At 42.4% G+C, this 21,376-nt stretch overlaps 1 long non-coding RNA gene across 1 annotated transcript; it reads left to right on the top strand.

Annotated features, from left to right (window-relative positions):
- Positions 1 to 1,062: 1,062 nt before the first annotated feature.
- Positions 1,063 to 20,574, top strand: LOC147202129 (uncharacterized). The gene is made up of 2 exons (XR_015101341.1): positions 1,063 to 1,216; positions 20,164 to 20,574. It is a non-coding gene; the product is annotated as an uncharacterized LOC147202129 (long non-coding RNA).
- Positions 20,575 to 21,376: the final 802 nt, after the last annotated feature.

Raw genomic sequence — 21,376 nt, forward strand, 5'->3', positions numbered from 1 at the left:
CATTGGTCTTCTGAAATGCAGTTTGCATGTTCTTCCTCTGCTTGTGTGAGTGTTTGCACTTCCTCCAGCCTTCCTTCCACATTCCAAAAACATGCGCGTTCGATTGATTGACTGAAAGCTTGAAACTGCCCATCGATGTCGAGTCATCTTAAAATAGGCTCCAGCTCACCCGCGACACTAATAAAGAATACGGAAAATTGATTGATGAATGCTTTTTTTTTGTTTGTTTGTTTAGTTTGGGTATTTTTATTTATTTTTTTGCGTTAGCATACATCTGAGACGTTCCCCAAAGTCACGCTGTTTTACATTTTTCATATAGACATTTCTTTTTCTTAAGACCACACACGTAACTGTGTGGAGAGCAATTTATACCCTTTTAACAAAAACAGTCCTGTTATTAAATCATGGGGCATGGTTTATGCATGGAAATAGGCGTTCTTTTTTTTTTAGCGTGACGAGTTTCAAGGGTGGTTCGTGCTGTTGACACACGTCATGCAATAGACACTGATGGTTTGTCCACTAGAGGGAGCTCTAATATCGTGAGAGGAATTGCAGACTTCCGAAATGAAAGACAATTTGTAGTGAGTACATAAAGTACCTTTGTGGTCAGGCATTATTGGTAGAACATTAAAATAACTCCAAAGCTTTAGGGAAGTTAAAAAGGTAAATATCTACAGTACAGTATATCGTTAAAACACAAACCTGACTGTTTTACAAGTAAAATCCAAATGAGGTTGTTGAACACATAAGGACGTGTTCAGAGTTAACTGGTCGAGCGCAGTCATGTTAACTGACCTTGAGTGGCATGCAGGTAATATTATTGTTATTTGTAAATAGTATTTAGTTCAAGTCTTGGGCTGTTAAACTGGCTCTGGGCCTCAAATAAAGTTCATCTTATCTGCTTGTTGTTATTATTTTTATATTAAAATCAAAAGAAATCGGCCCACTTCAGAATTCAAGGTCTCAGCTGATCGGGTCTGAAATCAATTTGAACGTTAAGCAATTGCATTGGGCGTGGCATCGTGAAAGACGCCATCATTACAATCACAATTGCGACAACATATGAAAACAAGAGACATTGCGCACAAGTGGATGTCCTCCAAAATTGATGAAAGGACAAGAGAGAAACAAGCCTAGCAAAGCAAAACATTTCAAGAGTTTTTCTGACTTTGTCGAGTGCAGTATCTCAAAATCTTTAGTCTGTCACGACCATGAGGTAAGTAGGAAGATACAAGCCTTTTCTTAAGCTGTATAAAAATGTTGAATGTTATCTTACTTATTTCCTTCATCTACTTTTTTTTTCCGCCCCACGGGCAGTATTTTACAAGTGTGCTCTTTGTTTTGCTTAAGACAAAACAACTTGTTGAAATATAATCACGTGAAGACGAAACGCATTCTGACATTGTGGGTCACATGGGGCACGAGGTAAATAGACGACGTCCAATTGCAGAGAAAGGAAAACAACGAATGAACAAGTTTTTTAGCAAACAGTTACTGTACAGGCACCTCCCCTCCTTGGTCCCGCCCTTACTGCTCTGATGCAGCAGACGCTTTATTGGGAACATACGGTATATGGGGATTCAACTCCCAAATCACTGCAATGAGATCCTCACACAACAACAACAACATGATGACCTGCTTTCAGCATTCTTGTTTTTTTCCCCTCCTCTGTCACATTCCTCCAATACGTTCTGTATTTCAACAGATGCCAGGTCAACTGTCTATTCTTAGCCATTCTCTCTTTTGACTGCCATGAAAAGCAGACTAGCAGAATTCAAAGTAATGTTTTGAGTGAAAAAAATTGTACCCAAGACTCAATAATTTGAGTCATTTTTTTTTTAAGTTTTGAAGTTAAAACCTTCACAAGGGTCGCGGGTGTGCCAGAGCCCATCCCAGCTGTCTTCTGGCAGTAGGTGGGGTACACGCTAGGGTACCACCGATTTTCTGCGCCAAACAACTGCACCCTTCTGCAACAAATAATAAAATTCACCTCATTTGTCCCAATATCATAAAATGAAAAGAGCCTTCACCTGCTATAATGTAATGTCACGTATTGTGTAACCTCAGACTGCACACTTTTAACTGTTGATGTTTTTGCTAAGTTTTACTCTGCAGTCTGTTGCCAGGTGGGCATTTCAAATAAGAATGTGTTCTCAGTTGCCTTAACTAGATTAATAAAGGTTAAATAAATGTACTAAATGTTTAATTCCCCATTTGATATTGACAATGATTAAGAGGATATTCTTGGCAAAAATTGACCCGGATCATCCTAGTATTGATGGAAACTGAATGGTGCGTATGTTCGAGTTAAAAAGTGTCAAATATAAATGACCCAGACGTGCTCGCTAATGTGCTTGAAGCACGTGTGCTTGTATGTATCTCACATCAGACAAGCAAGAATGAGGCAACAAATGACTAATGAGACCCTCACGATTGGGTTCTGGCAGCTGTGGGGCGGACAGAACACTATGTTCTGTGCCAGTGATCAGGTTCACAAAGCTGCCGTGTGTCGGCCATAGATAGACTGACTCTGCATGCTGCCATCTGATGGTCATCGTGACACCCCGCCAAGGGCTAAGTGGGGCAGTTTGGACTCTTTGGTTGGACAGTGTTAGATATGAAAGCTAAAGTGACCCAATTTCTGATTTTGGGGTTCTTTGCAATGAACTGCCTGGCGTGGAATTGCAATCTGAACACTTTTCTTCTGATGAGGTTATTTGGTGTCTCTTTTGTTGCTGCGCTCCTATTACGTCAGATGTTTTGCTGAGTGAATGCGGGCTCCTCCTCCTGCTGCTGCTGCAGCACGCGAGTTTCACGGTTTTGCCTGTCAGGCAGCATGATCCATTTTACAACAGTAAATAGATCCTCTGCAGTGCATCCAAGTTGGATTCTTCAGAGTCACACCTTCTTCCAACAAAGGGCCCCCTGCCTATTTTACACGATATGGCCGAGAGGGCGAAGAGAAAAATAGACCATCAAGAACAGGACCGCTAACCCATCATAAAGTGAAAAATCCGTTTATGTGAGCGTGACGAGTCTCTGTGCGTAGCAAAGTCAACGTAAACAGATGTGTACATCCCCAATGCCGCACATATAGCAACGTGCTGACTCAGCACGGAAGTTTGAAATCCTGATTTATGGCTGCTGCGCACGTGCGCGACTCACATTCGAGCAGTAGCCCCAAAGTCAACGGCTCGGAAACAATTCACCGCAGAAAAATAAGAGAAAAATGTTCATGGATTCTCATATCAAGAGAACACAGTAGAACGTGATAAGTGCTAATGAAATGAAAAGATGCTCCAGTGTGTTTACTGGTCAACAGAAGGTGCTCACTATCTGTCATGGTCTGTAAACAAGCCTTAATTAGAAGTGGAGCGATTAGATTTCTAGCTGACACCAGAGCTGCGTGTTTGTGCACGCGACCTGGGACACGAGAGCCCACAAATAAGCACCGTAAAAAAGTGTTTGGATTAAACGTGTTTGCGCGGAGCAGTTGCAATGAGGAGGAGTCACACAGCTGATCCAGCGAGCTGCAGAAGCCAAAATGTGATCAAGCGCATGCAATGTCGACACTTTGTCATTCTGCAAGCTCTCGTTTTGATGTGATGATGTCTGGACAAATCGGGAGTGGAAACATTTGTCATAGGCTGCCAGGAATGTTTACATCTTTAGCCTCTTCGGGCTCTGCAAACCCTGCAGATTTGTTTGGAATACCAACAATTACAGCTATCATCTCCTTTCCTACGTTGTAAGTTCAAATTGAAGGGAACATTCAAATCTCTGCACAAGAAAAAAAAATCAGTCATTGTCACTTGGCTTCTCTTCTCTTGGGCTGCCGAGATGAAGACAGGAAACTAGAGACAAGGAAGAAGAAGGAGCATAGGGGTGGTGCTGAGTGCTAGCAGAACCGGTCTTATCCAGTGTGGGCTGCGTGCGTGCCCCTCCTCACTTCCCCTGTTCTGCCCTCCTCTCTTTCTCTCTCTTGCCTGACTCAGCCGCCTCTTCCTCAAGTGCTCCGTCATGCGCTGATGGTCACCAGGAACAATTTGGATACACATTCTCGACAAGTGGAAGAGGATACACAGCACATTTAATTAAAGGCCTGCTCCCTCCACCCGGCAACCCTGCAGCCCCCCACTCCTCCAGATCCAACTTCCATAGTAAAGAGTAGGCCTACGTTAGGAATCTCAAGGTGGACTCTGTTATTAAATATATTGATGCTCTTGCACGCCTGCCCCACATACTTCTGCATGGACTCTGTGCTACTTGCAATGAGCCTATTTAGGTTGCCCTTATCTATTTATACTGTCCGTGCTCACGAGAAAGTTTCAGAGCAGTGGCTGTGGAGAACATGTACACTGCACCCAGGAAGGCCGCAGCCCAGATTCGAACCCAGAACCTCCGAACTGATTGGCCAACTCCACTAAGCTGCCCAAGTGGTTGTGTGTATTCCAATACACACAACAGTGGATCTCATGAATTATGCTATCCATAAACAACTCCTCCCATAAACTGCTATTATAAATGTTGCACCTTTTTCTCAGAAATAGAGTGCCACATCCATCCATCCATCCATCCATTTTCTGTTCCGCTTTATCCTCACAAGGGTTGCGGGGGGTGCTGGAGCCTATCCCAGCCATCTTCAGGCAGTAGGCGGGGGACAACCTGAACCGGTTGCCAGCCAATCGCAGGGCACACAGAGACGAACAACCATCCGCGCTCACACTCACGCCTAGGGACAATTTGAAGTGTTCTATTAACCTTCCACACAAGTTTTTGGAATGTGGGAGGAACCCCACGCAGGCCCGGGGAGAACATGCAAACTCCACACAGGGAGGCCCGAGCTGGAATTGAACCTCTGCACTGTGAGGTTGACGCGCTAACCACTGGACCACCGGGCCGCCCTTAGAGTGCCACATTGAAATTGAAAAAAGGAAAAACATTTACAGCTTGAGATCAGTGTAACAAGTGTAAATACAAAAAAAGGTGTCCTGTTCCTCAAAATAGTACAAATGTTGGGTGTCGTGGTAAGATTTAATGTTACCAGCGCCGCACCCTTCATGGTCAGTACATAGAAGCGAGCAGAGTAATTTTATCATGTCAGTTTTGCTAAATCCATTTACAGATTTGTACTGTCTCTTGACATGTCTTGCTCTAAACATGATATACGACGATGATTCATCTGTCGCTCCACTTATTCATGCATTGTCTGTTCAAAATACTTGATTACAATCACGGGTGAGCCGTAGCCTATTCCAGCTGACTTTGGGGGAGAGGTGAGGTGCACGCAGGACTGGTCACCAGTGAACCGCACACAGATAAAAGCGAACCACTGAGAACTATGAGCGAACTCCATTTTGATCATTTTTAAATGAAGCACAGAAATGAACAGAGAAAAGCCATATCTTTCAGTTCAATCAAAGATCTGGATCTAAATCAAAGTTTTATTACAATTTTGGACATACTACGGGCAGTCCGTGACTGCACTCAGCACATTTCTTGATTGATCAGTGCAACGAATGGCCACGACCACAACACTAGGCTAATAAAGTACCAGAAAGTAGTACAATATTCAAAAGTATCCAGAGGAACTATTCTTTGACCAGATTTTATTGCAGCCATAAAACTTGAAGATACTCTCTTGTCAAGTGTTAAAGGTGGCTAAATTATGACTAATTGACAATTGATTGATTTTCACATTGTAATAAACCTCTGTCTTAAACATGGATGTAGATGTACTCAGACAACCTGTCCGGCGATATTTAGCATGCAGCAAAGTCTGTCCAAGCACCACATCTGACAACACGCAGCACAAGTGGTTCCCATTAATTGATAGTCTTAATGAGGGCATGAATGTTTTCTGTCTGTGGACTCATTGCCAGCCCCCAGCCAGATGGGATATCGTCAGCAACTCCCCGTGGCCAAGAACTGATTATACACTCCCGGTACACCGTGGATAATGGTTGGACTGTTGGGTGGACTCACGTGAAGAGAACAAAAAGGGTTTTTGTCCCGATGGTGGTGGGCTCTGACACGTCATAAACAGCGCTAGCAGTAGGTCATGCTGGCTGCGGATCCCAGACATCATGAGAACCGGTGCTATTAGTGGACTCAGCCAGCTGCCAGATTCTAAACGTATTTTCATACTAACCCTTCTTCTACTTCCAGCCAAGATCAGATGCACACACTATTAATATATTTTTAGAGCTCCAGCTATCTTCATCATTCCGGCAAACGTGGGTGGGAGTCTATTCTGCTGCCAACGGGTTGGGGCCATGCTTCTTTTGGCTGAAAATCCACAAACATAGTCAACAAAAATCAATTATGTCTGCCGTTTTCTGTTATTCATCAAAGTTCCTAAACACTAGCGTTCACTCTTGGAAATTAGAAGGCACATATTTGGCTTTTTTTCCCCATCATTTAAAATAGTTTCCAAGTTGAATAAAGGTTTCCGACACTCTTCTGACTAAAAGACTTACAGCACATATACGATTCACACTGATTGAATTGATTGTTTGGAAATGGGTCCAATCTCATGCAGGTAAGCCGCTGCTCGCCCCTGCCACCACACAAATGGGCTAATGGGCTCTCATTACCATGACGACTGTGAGTGGAGCTAGAGGACCCCGACTAGGCAAACAGCTACATGTTATCAAATAGTCCATCTGAAGAGCAAAGCAAACCCCCAAAAAGGCAAAAAATGTCACTCATGGAGGCAGCATTTCTTCACCAAGCCGCCAATTGAACTATTTCCAAACCCAAATCCTCCTCGCCCCCAAAACGACAACTTTGTCAAATATTGAAGTATGTGCTGGCCGACAGGGAATCATTTCGTTAGTTAATACAAATCTGTCTGAACATTTATACTGTTATCTATTTATACTGTCTGTGCTCACGAGAAAGTTTCAGAGCAGTGGCTGTGGAGAACATGTACACTGCACCCAGGAAGGCCACAGCCCAGATTCGAACCCAGAACCTCCGAACTGATTGGCCAACTCCACTAAGCTGCCCAAGTGGTTTGACAACTTTGTCAAATATTGAAGTATGTGCTGGCCAACAGGGAATCATTTCGTTAGTTAATACAAATCTGTCTGAACACTGCAGCTTTGCTTAACTTTGAGCTTTGACATGATGGGTGTACAGTAGTTCCTCTTGGAAATCTCAAACCTTCACCAAATAACTGCAAAGCTATGGGAATGAGAAATTAGCTGCACTGTTACCTCACAACAAAACATTCCAAACGGCTGGCTCCCTAGAAACAGCCACTGCAGAGAACCAGCTACATTGGTCCCTTGATATATGAATTTCATTGGTTCCTTGACCATGCTCGTAGCTCAGATCACTTGTATCTAAAATGTTCTTTACCTGCTGAAATGAATGAATTTGCAATTTAATTGTTCCAGCCCCCCCCCTTAATTAAAACACAAATTACAAACGAAAAACGTTTTTCACCTGAAAAACAGCACTCCACCGTATTTTACATTAAATAAAAATACAATATTACCATTTAAATACAAAGAATTAAACAGTTTGCAGATCATGATTTCATGCATTAATTGAGGAGCTCCTTCTTCAAGCGTCTGTTCCTTGGCCACCAAGAGGCAGTGGATTACATGGACATGTAAATACACAAAGGAGATGGTTACAGCTGCTCAATAAGAGCAGTCCGTAACATTAGACATTTTTCGCAGAGGACAAATAATGCCTATGAGTGGTGTTATATTGTCTGTATATGTGTGTTGCTGAACCATATGTGTTGAAATGTCATCTATGGAGTTTTGCGTGGTACAACACATACCTGTCAACTTGTACATGTCCCCCGTATTTTATACGTTTTTTTAATCATTTCAAATCATGTACGGCGTATTACAACTTTTATACAGGGGTGGGGGGGGGGGGGGGACAATTGTGAGCTGATCTCACAAAGACCATTTTACTCAAATCCAGATCGTCTCACCTGCTGGTAGCCAATGACAGTGCTGTCGTCGATCGCTACTATTGTCACGACAAACCAGCAAAAGTAATCCTCAATCGTATATTTTTTTTCAGAGCTTGCTAAAGCATTATATGCGCATGCGCGGTAAGCTGTTGTACGGGTTTTTTGTTGCTTTGTAAGGGGAATCGTAATCATTTAGAAAGGGCAGCAATTAGCCGAGGTTGACAGGTATGACAACACCAATTCCAAAGAAGTTGGGACATTGTGTAGATCCATCCATCCATCCATTTTCCGAACCGCTTTATCCTCACAAGGGTCGCGGGACGTGCTGGAGCCTATTCCATTTGTCTTCGGACAGTATGTGAGGGACACCCTGAACCGGTTGCCAGCCAATCACAGGACACACAAAGACGAACAAGCACCCGCGCTCACACTCACACCTGGGGACAATTTAGAGTGTTCAATCAGCGTGCCGTGCATGTTTTTAGAATGTGGGAGGAAACCGGAGTACCCGCAGAAAACCCACGCAGGCACGGGGAGAACATGCAAACTCCACACAGGGAGGCCGGAGCTGGAATCGAACCCGGTACCTCTGCACTGTGAGGTTGACGCGCCAACCACTGGACCAGTGGGCCACCCTGTGTAGATGTAGAATATACATTTTTCAAAATAATACAATCATTTACAAATCTTTTCCAGCTACATTCAGTTGAATACACTAAAAAGACAATACATGTAATGTTCAAATTGAACAAAATTATTTATTTATTATTTTTTTTATTTTGCACATATTCACTCATCTTGAATTTGATGCCTCTAACTCCAAAATAGCTAGGCCATGTTTTCCACTGTGTTACATCAACTTTCCTTTTAACCACAAACAAAAAGCATTTTTTGAAGTGAAGACATTCTTGACGCTTTGTAGGTAGAATTCTTGAATTCTTTCCCATTCTTGCTTGATGTCCAACTTCAGTTGCCCAGCAGTCTGGAGTCACCGTTATCATATTTTGTGCTTCATAAATTGTCAGTAGGAGTCAGGTCTGGACTGCTGGCAGGACTTTCTAGTCGTCACACACTCTTTTACTACCAAGCCACACTGTTGTAACGCATGCAGAAAGTGGCTTGGCACTCTCTTGCTAAAATGGTTGGCAGCTTCTGTACTGGCAGGTACTGGCATTTCTGGGTATTGCTTTGGATTGTCGTGTTTTAACCTGCCTTTGTAAATGTTGCAACAAACTGTGTTGATTAAGAAAGGTTTTCTGAAGTGTTTTTGAACCCACGTGGCAGTATCAAGGATGCTTGTTTTAGAAAATAATGTCAGCTGCGCTATTGAAGGTTGGATTTTGGCCTTGCAGTTTACGTGCAGAGATTTCTCTAGATTCTATATCTTTTGAGTGACATTTTGGACCGTAGATGATAAAATCCCCAAATGCCCCGCAATTACACATTGAGAAATGTTCTCACTACACGCTAAGTAGTGAGAGCTGGGTGCCATTCTTGCTTGTGAATCACTGAGCCTTTTGTCCTTTGTGGTGTATTCGATTAAATACAGGTTGAAAAGGATTTGCATATCATTGTATTCTGTTTGTATTTTCATTCTGCACAATGTCCCAGCTTTATTGGAATTGGGCTTTAGAGGAGCGCCCTCAGGTGTATGTTTTTCACGAGCAATCCTGCCTCCAGAAAACATCTGTTTGGCTTCGACATCATTGGCACTTTCAAATGTGCGTGCTGAAATGTGCATGGATATGAATGAGCTCACATGACTCATTTGATGAATAGTCATAAAACTCAAGTGCCCCTTCTTCAAATCCAAATCCGCCTTGCCGCCTAACCCAAGTCGTGAACTTTTTGGCAAAGTCTCTCCTTCTACCTTGCAGCTGAAAAATCGGTTGCATCTGGACATGGGTGAGGTCGTGCCACTTTCATTTTTTTCATTGCAAAGCTCCTCAACTGTGTTTTAATAATATTTCCTGGCAATTATAATGTGGCCATTTCCTTCACGATGAATGGACTGTACGTGTTGTATGCTTGCTCCACATCCAGCAGGAAATGTTTTGAAAATATTTTCTCCTGTCAAACCTTGAAGGGAGCCTTCGAGACATGGATCTATGTTATATTTGTCTTGGACTGGAAATTGTATTTATTACATGTCCATGAGCTCTGACATGACTTATTGAATTTTTAATTTCATTAAATTTTTTTTACGTGTGTTCCTGTGCGTGAAACTTTTTTTTTCTCACAATCAATGTCAGTCTTGATGAGATCTCCAAACAAAAGCTTAATGATTCATAACGCACCCCAAAAATTGGATCACCCTGCTTTTACTCCTGCAGGATGTGGAAACGAAAGGAATTTTGTTGAAAATTCTTTATTAAGGTGGGATATGCCCAATGAGATGCAACATCTTGCTTGTTGGGCTTTCCACGCCAGAAATACCACAAACAGGACAATCCATTAACCCACACTAGACTAGAATCTTAAATTGCTGCGGTCTCCTGTTTGCAGCTCCAACAACATAAACTTTAATAGGACTTTGGAATGTGTCTGTGGGAATTTCTGTCCATTTATGAGGTTAAAAGACCCTGGTGCAAGAGTGTGGGGGAACTGAAGGGTCTAAAAGAACTCCTCGATGGCAGATTGATGAATTAAATAAAGTTTATTCAAATTTAAACACTGAGGATTTAAATGAGGGTGACAGAAGGTGCAAGCTTTCCCTTTGTGGAGATCATATTCCCGAAAGCAGTGGTTCCCATCCTTTATTGAGTCCAGGTACACATTTTACATGAAAAAAAAAAATCTCATGGCACACCACCAAAAAAATGTGACAAAAACTGTGCAGTAAATAATCCGAAATAATTTGATTTCAATTTACTCATAAATGTACAAGATCTGTGTGAAATGTGGACCCTTCTATCGAAGAGAAATTCTGTTGTGTAAATGGTTTGCTTTATTCGTTCTAAATAAATAATAATTTTAGGACGAATGAAATTCTGTGGCACACCTGATGTTCTTTCCCGGCACGCTAATGTGCCGCGGTGGTGTTTCACTGCCCTCAAGAATATCTTCAAGGCAGAATGTCAGTTGCAGGTTGCGTTTCTCCAGTTGCATTTGCAACTTGAGTTCCTTCTGCGGCAGAAAAATGGAGCAAATGTGTGCACCTCAACTCTTGCCCGCAGTCAGCTGGGCTACACAGCTCTCATAGGATAAGTGTAGATGATCCTAAATGGATGCATGGATGAGGGACTGTAAATGCACATTGTTGGTGCTGCTAGAGAAGCTCCTATAAAGAATTGTCGTGTTTTTCCACAGATTGAATGTCCGTGTCACATTTTCCATTAGCCCGATGTCCACAAGCCGCAAGCGTCCAGCCGTCACAGGGATACTAAATTAGATGTCTTTGGGCTCATCGCCACATAGTTGCATGTTGGACTGTTGGAGTAGTTTGACATCCTTGTGGTCCCTTGGCCGGTGTGGGTGGGTTGGCGTAGGGCCTGTCTAAGGGGTCTTCAGTGTTCAACATTGCATGAATGTCTTCTGTGTCCCAGAAGAAGTGACCGAAAGAGCATTATGGGCTAGATTCAATCAATATGTCATCATCATTGGTCAATCTTTGATCAGAAGATTGCTGATCTTGAATGGTGATGAAAGAATCCTTCCTTCCTGAGAGCTGAAGGGGCGACGGCATAAATGATGACTGTTAGGAAAACTGCGGGTCTGGGAGAAATTCATGTAGCAGCTGGAGAGGTTTTAGGTGGCACCGAAGATTCAGTTCCCACATGGTGATGATGTGAATGCAAGTGTGCGTGGTTGTCTGTCTCTCTATGTTAGACTTTTGCCCAAAGTCAGCGGGTATAAGCTCTAGATGAAGATCAAACTAAGAGGCATTGAAAATGGGTGGAATGAGTTTCCAATTTGGTAATGCGCATATGCTCAAATATGGTCACGGCCTTTGGCTAGTGATTGAAATAATGAGAACATAAAGGAGAGTAGCATGAGTCTTCCAAGTGGCGAGACGTTCAGAGGGTGGTGGGCAGAGTTTTACGTCCGTAAGAGTCAGGTGCCGACCAAGCAATCTCCACTAGAGGTTAGTCTGGCTATTTTAAATAGGTACCAGCCCTGGAGTACAACCATAAAATGTTGAAGGATTACGGTATGTTGCCCAGCTGAATTGTGAGCCTCCTAGTTACCCAGGAGAGGCTGGGAGGGATTTCTGGCGGAAGGCAAGCCAATGCAAGTTGATGCCATTTGCGACCGCAACCGAGATTAGTCAAACTGGCGGCAAAGGAGTAAACCGGTGGGGAACAAACAACAAGGGTGACCACTATCAATGTTGCAAAGATGTCAATGTGACACTTGAGTGTCTGGGTTCAGCGGAGGGTGATGCATGCGCTCCCTTGATGCTGACGGTGATTATAGCAATGATGCACGAGTCAGACTTGTGAAAACTTTATAGGACAGTTGGGTCCTAGATCCTTGCCCCCTTCTGCTAACCTCACACCCTCACTTAGGGACCAAGCCAGAGAGAAGCAGCACAAACCGGAGTGGGCCAGTGCTGGCGGCTACATGGCTCCCTACGCCTCCTTCTTCCTCTTCTTCCTCCCATATGTGCACACGCTCACGTGCTTACAAGAGCTCCCTATTGTGTCTTTATTTGGTCTGCAGTGTTTCAGTTCAGCAACTTTCTCTTGACTTCAGATGTCTTGGTGTGTCCTTTTAAACAAAGGTTTGGACACAAAAAGTTTTTTTCACGACCTTTTCTGGTTTAAGTTGTTTCAGGTCCACCATACTGTATGTTTCTCATTGTCATGCTTTCAAGCCTCTGTTGGTCGCACATACAGTACTTTCACTTGACTTTTGTCACTCTCACAATAGAAGCCCATAGTAATAAAACATGGCCACTCTGAAACTTGTTCCTAGTGGAACACATTGTACTGCATGCTTACGCGGCGCTACGAGAAACGAATTATTCGATTAGCCTGACAGAAATGCTCTTAATTTCTCAAAGCTTTGTTCACTGCTCACAAACCTCGATAATTAGAAGTCAAGCTACCGTAGCACATAAACGGCAAACGAGACTGTTGATTCCACACACGCTGACTTCTTCAGTTGATTGGTATATAAAAGTAACAGTTTCTTTTTTTCTTTTGGTAATATCCTCAAATACGTTTTTAATGCCACACATTGGCCACCTTTAAATTGATGCATGTGGGTAAGAGTGCTTAAAAGGGAGACTGTGCAGATTTGTGCAATTTGCAAAGTCGTTTTTAGAAACGGTTCAGTAACACGCTCTGCAATGTGAACGTAGCCATTGGTATCTTGTGGGTTTTTTTTGAGGGGGTGCGGAGGGGTACAAATTGTGACATTGAAGGCCCACGTTCAAAACTCACCACCCGCCACCGCTTTCAACACACGGGTACATCCGTGATGGCTCCAATGACAAATAACATGTGTAATATACTGCTGCATGGAGATACTGTATCATCATGCATGTCGTGTGCTGTGTTGGTCATCTTGAGTGTACGAGAGCAATAAGAACACACTTGCTCATGTTTTGCCTCACCCTTTGCAAATCAAGCAGCTAATAATGTTGGCTTACCTCAACATAACAAAGGGATAGCATTCATGTCATTTGTAATATAACATACGAAATGCATGGACTTAGAACACAGTTCGTCCTATGACTGTGTGGGCACCAATTTGGGGTGTAGTCTGCATTTTGGCTACAGTCAACTGGGATAAGCTTTTGGTCACCCTTGACCCTAAACAGAATACTCAGTAGAAGATGGATGGCTGGAGAGATGGATGTACTGTTTATCTATTTCATGACTTAATGGGTCAACAGTCATAAACTAAATATAAGCAGGCTAAAAGGAGGCTCTGCTCCACCTATGGGAGTGGAAAAGGCCAATTAGGCTTCTGTCTTAGGCTGGGCATGGACTGTGGGAACAAAAATTGACTTTGAGTTGGCCGATGCCCTTGTTGAAGAGTTCTGTCATGGCTACTTCATAAATCTGTGTCTCTTTGAGCTTTCAGCGCAGTTAAAGACACAATTGACAATTATATGGGTCACATTCCAAGTCCACAGAGCTTCAGGTTTTCTTCTTGATTTGTTTCATGCTTAACAACACTGTGAAGTGTACATTCACACCACCTAGAGGACTGAAATGGTAAAGCACTTACGTAAACATGAAAAGTGAGTGGTAGTAGATGTCAGTTGGTCTGTGCACTAGTAAGACCGCATAATTCTTTCCATCTGCATTGCAGGTTATAAAATAAAAACTGAACTCAACACTAAACATTAAAACTGCACAATTTACGCCCTTCTTTAGTGTACGGGTTTTGCGAGGTTTTATGGCTGACCTTGCTGTGTTATTAGGGAAATGTTCAGAGATTTTCCCAGGCAAACATGAGGGATGGCGATGCATCCTCCAGGAACACATACTCAGATAACACAATGATACACATGGAACACAGGAAGCACTTTTGTGCCATTTTATGCTGCACACAAGTAGAACATTTCCCTGCTGGCAGCAAAAAACAGCAGCTGATGTTATCACAACTTGCACAAAACTCTTACCACAGCTACACTGCATGAATGTTGTGTGACTACTAAAAATAGTTTCAGAACTTTAACAAAAAAACAAAACAAAACAAAACAAAAACAAAAAACCTCCAAGAACGTACCCTTGCAAAAAAACATAAAAGAACCAATCTAATAGACTCATACGAGGAGGAGCCGAGACTTCGAGTCCTCTGAGTTAGTTAAATGCATTGAACATTCTTTCTATAACGGTCGATTCCCAATTTAGAGAGAAACACAAAAGCATTCAGCACAGAAAGTGCCAAGTGATTGTCAAGCTGATGAGTTTGCTGTGTGAGTCAATCACCCACTTGGGTGTGACCTCTCACCCAGTAGGTCTTGTAATTTCCCTCCTGCATGGACAGAAACAAAGCTGCCTGTTAACACCGTTTGAGTAAAGCACTGTTGTGACAGAAAATCATATTCTCGATTTGATCACGTGTCTTTTGTTATGGTTCGCTTTTCATTCAACTTGTGTTTTATACTTTTGGAGCGTGCCCGAGCGGTTCCATTTAACTCTGTGCAAACATATATACAGTTTCGCTAAATGATAAATATGATCTTGTCCATCTGCATGACGTATCTGCACTGTCTGAAGAAATCCGAGAAAAGAGCTGGGCCCTTTGCAATGGTGATAACACTCCATTCGGTGTTCACAATATCTTCGTTATTGTTGTTGTACTCGGTGGTGGTGGTGAAAATGAAGTACCGCATACTTCAAATGGTTTTGTAACAAAGCGGGTCAACAGCCTGTGTGAAACCGAATCCTACTTTTTGGGGTCTAATTCATGTGAAGGGATTCCAGTTTGAGACACAAATTTGCTCAAATTAGCTTGAATAATGTGATTCATATAATTAATTAAATCAATTATATTAATGATCATGTCAACAATTTCTCACAATGATTCAGAAACTAATATCAATATTGTTTGTATACACCACTTTATTTCTGTGAATCACTGCCGGTGTTGACATTTTTGAAATGAATAGAGCATTCCTTGAAAGGCCCAATTTCCCATCTCTGGTGAGCTATTTTTAAAACAGGCTCGCAGGCTAGTCATGACGTCTTTGGGGGCTACCTGGTACCAGTTTGGTCAGTTTGGTCGTTCGCCTGCAGACTAAAAGATAAAAGAGAAACAAAAAGATGGCAATGGAAATATACTGTATCATAACATAATGTACATCAAAGAAGAAGAACAGGTTGGAGGAGTTGAATGTCTGGGCGTCGAATTGCGTCTCAACATATGATTGTTCCCGTTGTATAAAAGTCTGCAAGTAGGTCACCGGTTGACAAAACGTGAGACAATGTTTTCATCTTGGCGTATGTGTTCTGTCACGTTTCCGCTGCTGTTTAAAGCCCGAGTGACGTCACCAGCGCAGCCCCACAGAAGGTGCTGTGGCAAAGGTCGGGGAACTTCTGGGTCGGTCCTCATTGGCTGAGCGCACAGTTGTTGTTTTGTTGAAATTTGCTTGACAACAGCTCAGCCAATGAGAACGACGGTGGCCTTCAACAGCTGTCTCAGCAGCAGACATGCACGCACACGCCAACACTTTGGGGTTTCATTTCCCTTTTGTTTGATAAATCTCAGAGACAGTTTGTCTGCTCCTTGCGGATTTCATCTGCCTCCTCGTGTCAGGCGGCGGGTCTTTGATCTGTGATCTGTTTGTTTTTTTGTTTGTTTTTTGGAACCGCTCGCGGTTCTATGAAATTAAACTCATTTGCGCCAAGAATGAAAAACATTGCCAGGCCTGGGGAGGCACAAACAAACAAGCATCCACATCCTCTATATATGTTGTCACACTTGAATTCGACGCTCTCGGCACAGCTGCGGCAGGACAGAGGAAGTCTGTGCCTCTGTGTGTGTGTGTGTGCATGAGTGTGTGCAGGGGGGAGGTCAACGAAGACTAGCTTGGTATTTAAAAAGCAGTTGACACTCGCCTGCCACACTTTTGTCTATTGAACTGTACACAGTGTAAATGTGTCAGCTGTTGCATGCATACTGTCCATTTCTGTCTCAATATGAACAAAATGTGCATCCAGTGCATGCAAGTGTTGCCTTTCAGCACTCCATTGATTTTGATCTGCTTGCGTTCCAATGTTGGATGCACGTTTTGCATGGGGTTCAAGCGACTTACCTCGCCTTCAAATAAGTGTTCGCTCGAGTTCTTGTTCTGTGATCTCTTTGCTCACGTGAACAAAGACACCACTTGGCATCGCAAATCAATTGGTTTTAACAAAGGATCTACGCTGAGCAGCCGCAAATTGGCACAATCTATTGTTATCTGATACAATGCGATCATAAGAGCCGTATCAAAATAAATCTGCCTTTGCAAAGTTATGCTCATTTGATACCCGCTGCCCGAGAGTCTAATTACAATTCACACAATGTTTATGACTCAGAGTGAATCGGTTCTCATTCACTTGTGCAAGTTGGCATGAGGTTGTAGTTGGCCAGTTTATATTATTTCAATATCAGCAGTTGTTTTAGCAATTGCAAAACAACATTTAGAGCAAAGGGCTCAGAGAGACTGTGACATCAGCTGTGCACACTGTGAAATCATGAAATAAAATGAGGGGAAAAAAGCCGTTTGAATCATCATCATCATCATCATCATCATCGTCGTCATCATCAACGTTGGTGCAAAAAATGGCCATTATTGTTCAGAGAATCGAAACAATTAGGTGAAAGAAACAAATCACCAAAGTAAAATATTGTGTCAATGGTACAACGACCAATCATAACATTTAACACGCAACAATACCTGACCGCTGCATCAACAGCATTATCATCTTTGTAAAAAGTAGTGTATTCAACTATATATAGTATATATACTGAAAAGTATATAAACACATACCCATAGTATAATTTCCAAACTGAATCAGTTCCAATTTAGTATTAAAAAGTACACTTTATATACTCATACCCGAGTATACTTTGTACTTTTTCGTAAGGGAATGCACAACGTTTGATCGAGCATGTATTGGATGTCAGTAGATTGTGCAAGTGGTCGCTATCTTGTGGCCGGTCACGTACGCGTATGTGACAGTGCACTCAAAGAAGTTGGGAGCTGCTGTTGAGTGAATGAACATCCCTGGACACGATTGGATGAGGTGCAACATATTCAATTCATCACTGCTCCACAGACTGGAACAGTAAGTGGAAAGTCATCTGTAAATTTGGAGGATGGCAAAAACATGCCGTTAGCAATTGGTCAACTTCATACGTACGAAAGATGTGGAGTCGTAAAGTTGACTCATCTGCGAGTCGCCGAATTGGTTCAATCCTTCGTACCTAGTTCATATGTACAGTAATCCCTCATTTATCGTGGGGGTTACGTTCCAAAAAGAACCAGTGATAAGTGAAATCCGTGAAGTAGTGAACTTGATTTTTTTAGTTATTACACAATAATTAATCGATATACAATGAAATCAAACACCAAACCCTGTTTTCAGGCCCAATTACAAAAAAACCAAACGTTTTCAACAAACTATAATAGTTTTTGGAAATACTGTACTGTTGACACACGGCCCCGCCGACGCGTTCTGACTTAAAGGGTTAAAAGCATTAAAAACGGCGCAAAAAAAATCCGTGAAACAGTGAAGCCGTGGAAAGTGAACCGCGTTAGAGCGAGGGATCACTGTAGTTTGATTTTCTTACATGTCTACTGTGATACTTTTTCCACTTCTAAATGCATTGATTCTTTACGACGCCTAGAGTGCAGGCGACCGGGGTGCTGAAAGTTTTTGTTGGCAGGATGTTCTCTTAGTTAATCCATCTGTCAACGCGAGTACAGCATGTCCTCTCTGCATCTTGAAAACTTTGTTTGTTTTCTTTCCTCCACGCATCCATCCTACCACGAGTCTTCGATTGTCTTGCCCATTTATCACAATTGAGATCACAGCCCAGATGAAATTAGATGGATTCCTGGGCTGGTTTAAAGTCCCAAAGATTCCTTGTTGCGCTTCAGTGCCACACGTGGCTTGGCAGACGCAAGTACAGTACTCGACAAACACTGCTCACTTTGTTGTTTGCTCACAGCGTATATCTTCTCTTTTGCTATTTTAATTGTTAACAGTCATCCTATGGCGGCTCCTCCGAGGTTGTTTTTACTTCAGCAGCTATAGGTTTCATAACAATTCTCTCCACCCCATCGCTTCTCTCGAGTTACATTGTTGCGTGACTTCTTGCGTCATGCCTCAGGGCTGTTTTTCAGGACTTTCTTTATCGCATGTTTTTCTGTGCATTTGATGCGTAAATGACAGAGGAGCGGTCATGTGTCTTGTCACGCACACGCAAATAATGAGACCGAGAATTAAATATAATGTAATTAGAAGACAATAATACTGACTCAACTGTAATGGCGAAGATTAATGCATACAAATAAAGTGTTTTTCACATTTTTGATTTTGAAAAACCGTATGGAAAAAAACAATGACATCTACAATTAGCAGACACTAATAGCGATGTAAATGTCCTTAAAAGGTTGAACGTTTAGTCTGTATTTGATGAATAATGTTGGGCTAATTAAAGTAGAAGCCAAACGTGCAAGGAGAGTGTGTGTGTGTGTGTGTGTGTGTGTGTGTGTGTGTGTGTGTGTGTGTGTGTGTGTGTGTGTGTGTGTGTGTGTGTGTGTGTGTGTGTGTGTGTGTGTGTGAGAGCGAGAGAGAGAGAGAGAGAGCATTTTCTCTGGCCTCGGCATCCACACAAAAGAGCATTGCTCTCAATAATGTAGTTGTAAGTCAGTTTCCAAAAGTCAGGAACGACTGAGAGACGTCTTTGTTGTTTTGTTTGTCAGGACAGAATGGTCTGTCCCCATGGAATCAAGCTCACGATATTCTGAAAGTGTTTTCTTTCTGTGCATTTTTTTCTTGAAAGAAATGGTACCCACCAAATATGGATGAATCGGAAAAACATCAAAAAGCTCTTGGCCTTCCCCAATGATGTGTGTACTGTAAATGCGACCTGGACGTGGGACTTGCTGGGTGACGTTCCCAGCTGTACTTTTGATTTTCGATTCAGAATGAAAAGAGAAGAGGGAGAGGGCCCTGGGGAATTCCCATGTGTCTCCCTTGGGAAGCGTTCCGGGTCAAATTTGTTTTTCACAAAAAGCTGTCAGTCAGTCCAGCAGACCTCCTGTTTGGCAATCTACACTTACATTCAGTATCAAAACAAGGCATGCACGTGATCATTCAACACTCATTCACTTTATTGACTTTCTTGTATGCAAAACTAATCAATACACACATTTGGGGCACGTCGAACATGTTCTTTTTTTTTTCTTTGATCATTTTTTGGGGGGTACAGTACGTGTTTTGTTTTTACGATCATTAGGGCCTGTTTTGCTGTATCTGATGAAGGATTTCATATTCAATTTCTATTTCAAGACCAAGCACATCAGCAGTAGCTTGGGGTTCAAATGCTGGCTCATGGTTGTTTGATTTGGAAATGGAGGGACACTGTAACACAAAGAAATCTTGTGTGTGGAAAACAAAGGCTGACAAACCAATTGAGTCATTTGAGTAGAATGTGTTTTGGTCTTTTCAACAAGCAGCTGACAGCTTGCTCAACAGGTTTTTAAAAGGTGGAAAGAGAGCCCATCATGGTCTGCGTTACACGACGTTGCACCTCATGTTTTTGTGCAGGAAGACTCCACGAGTGGCCAAGAAAAGGAGAAAAACAGACCCATCAGGTTTCGGCTTTCAGCTTCCCCTCACAGGACAGAGGAGTCGATGCAGTGAGGAATCGGCTGCTGAGGGAGAAGTCTGTTTTGTTGCCTTCTGACATGGAAGAAGGCAACAAGTAGCTCCTCTGAAGTAGCGTTATGCTGTGAGATGGCGGGCGGAGGCCCGGGATGGTTGTCATCCTCATGATTCCACCAAGTCACATCCACTCGCTAAAAGTCTAATGGCGTGTTCGCCAAGACAAACAGCAAGGCCACACGTGTCAATGGGGAAAACACCTGAAGCATGCCCGTGCCAAATTGGACTTTGTCAAAGCTGTCATCACATGTTTGTTTTTGAATTATAATTCAATAAAGGTGATGCTAACCTTCATTCTGGTTCTGGACTTGCTTTTTGTTTGTTTGTATTGTTTTGGGGCTTTTTTTACAGTGCTTGTCTATATTTGCGTTTCAGGTGAGCTGCAACCTAACCCAGCTGACTTTGAGCTAGAGCACCGATGTCAAACATACGACCCGCGGGCCGGAACCGGCCCCCCGGAGGTTCAATCAGGCCCACAGGGTCATTTAAAAGTGAAAAAATGCATAGAGACGCAATGAATATTTTTAATAAGGTGCAATTCATGGAATATCCGCTAGGGGACACACTGTTTTGATCAGAGTAGAAGACAACATTGTTTTGATCAGAGAAGAAGACAACAGCAGTCTGTCTGTCACTGAGACAGACCCAACACAGAAGACGCTATCAAGGACATGTGAATACTTTATTCTTTACACATTTAACAGCAATCTCCTTAGTTTCTAAGGTGTAGGCAGGGATTAAATTTAGATTTTATATGCACATGTGAAAATGGTTTAAAAATTCCTTTCTTTATAAATCTTGTTTAATCTTAAAATGCATTGCTATATTTTCCAATGCCATATTACTTGTTAAAGTTTTGTGCCTTAGTACAATCAGTGGGATCAGGTGCAATCCATATATGTAAATGATAAAAGTAAATTGCACATTTGTCTTGGGAAATCTAAGGTGCTACATGAAATGTTTTGTAAAAAATATGTTCATTAAATTTCAACATTTTCCAAATATTCTTGTGCTTCTTTAGACCAAAACAAAGGAAAGACATGTTACTTTGGTTATTAATAGCAGAGTATGGAAAATTGTAATGGTCCGGCCCGCT

This window comes from Hippocampus guttulatus, chromosome 7, assembly GCF_054856545.1.
Source record: "Hippocampus guttulatus isolate MCC_2025c chromosome 7, RoL_Hgut_1.0, whole genome shotgun sequence".
In the NCBI taxonomy this organism is placed as follows: Eukaryota; Metazoa; Chordata; class Actinopteri; order Syngnathiformes; family Syngnathidae; genus Hippocampus; species Hippocampus guttulatus.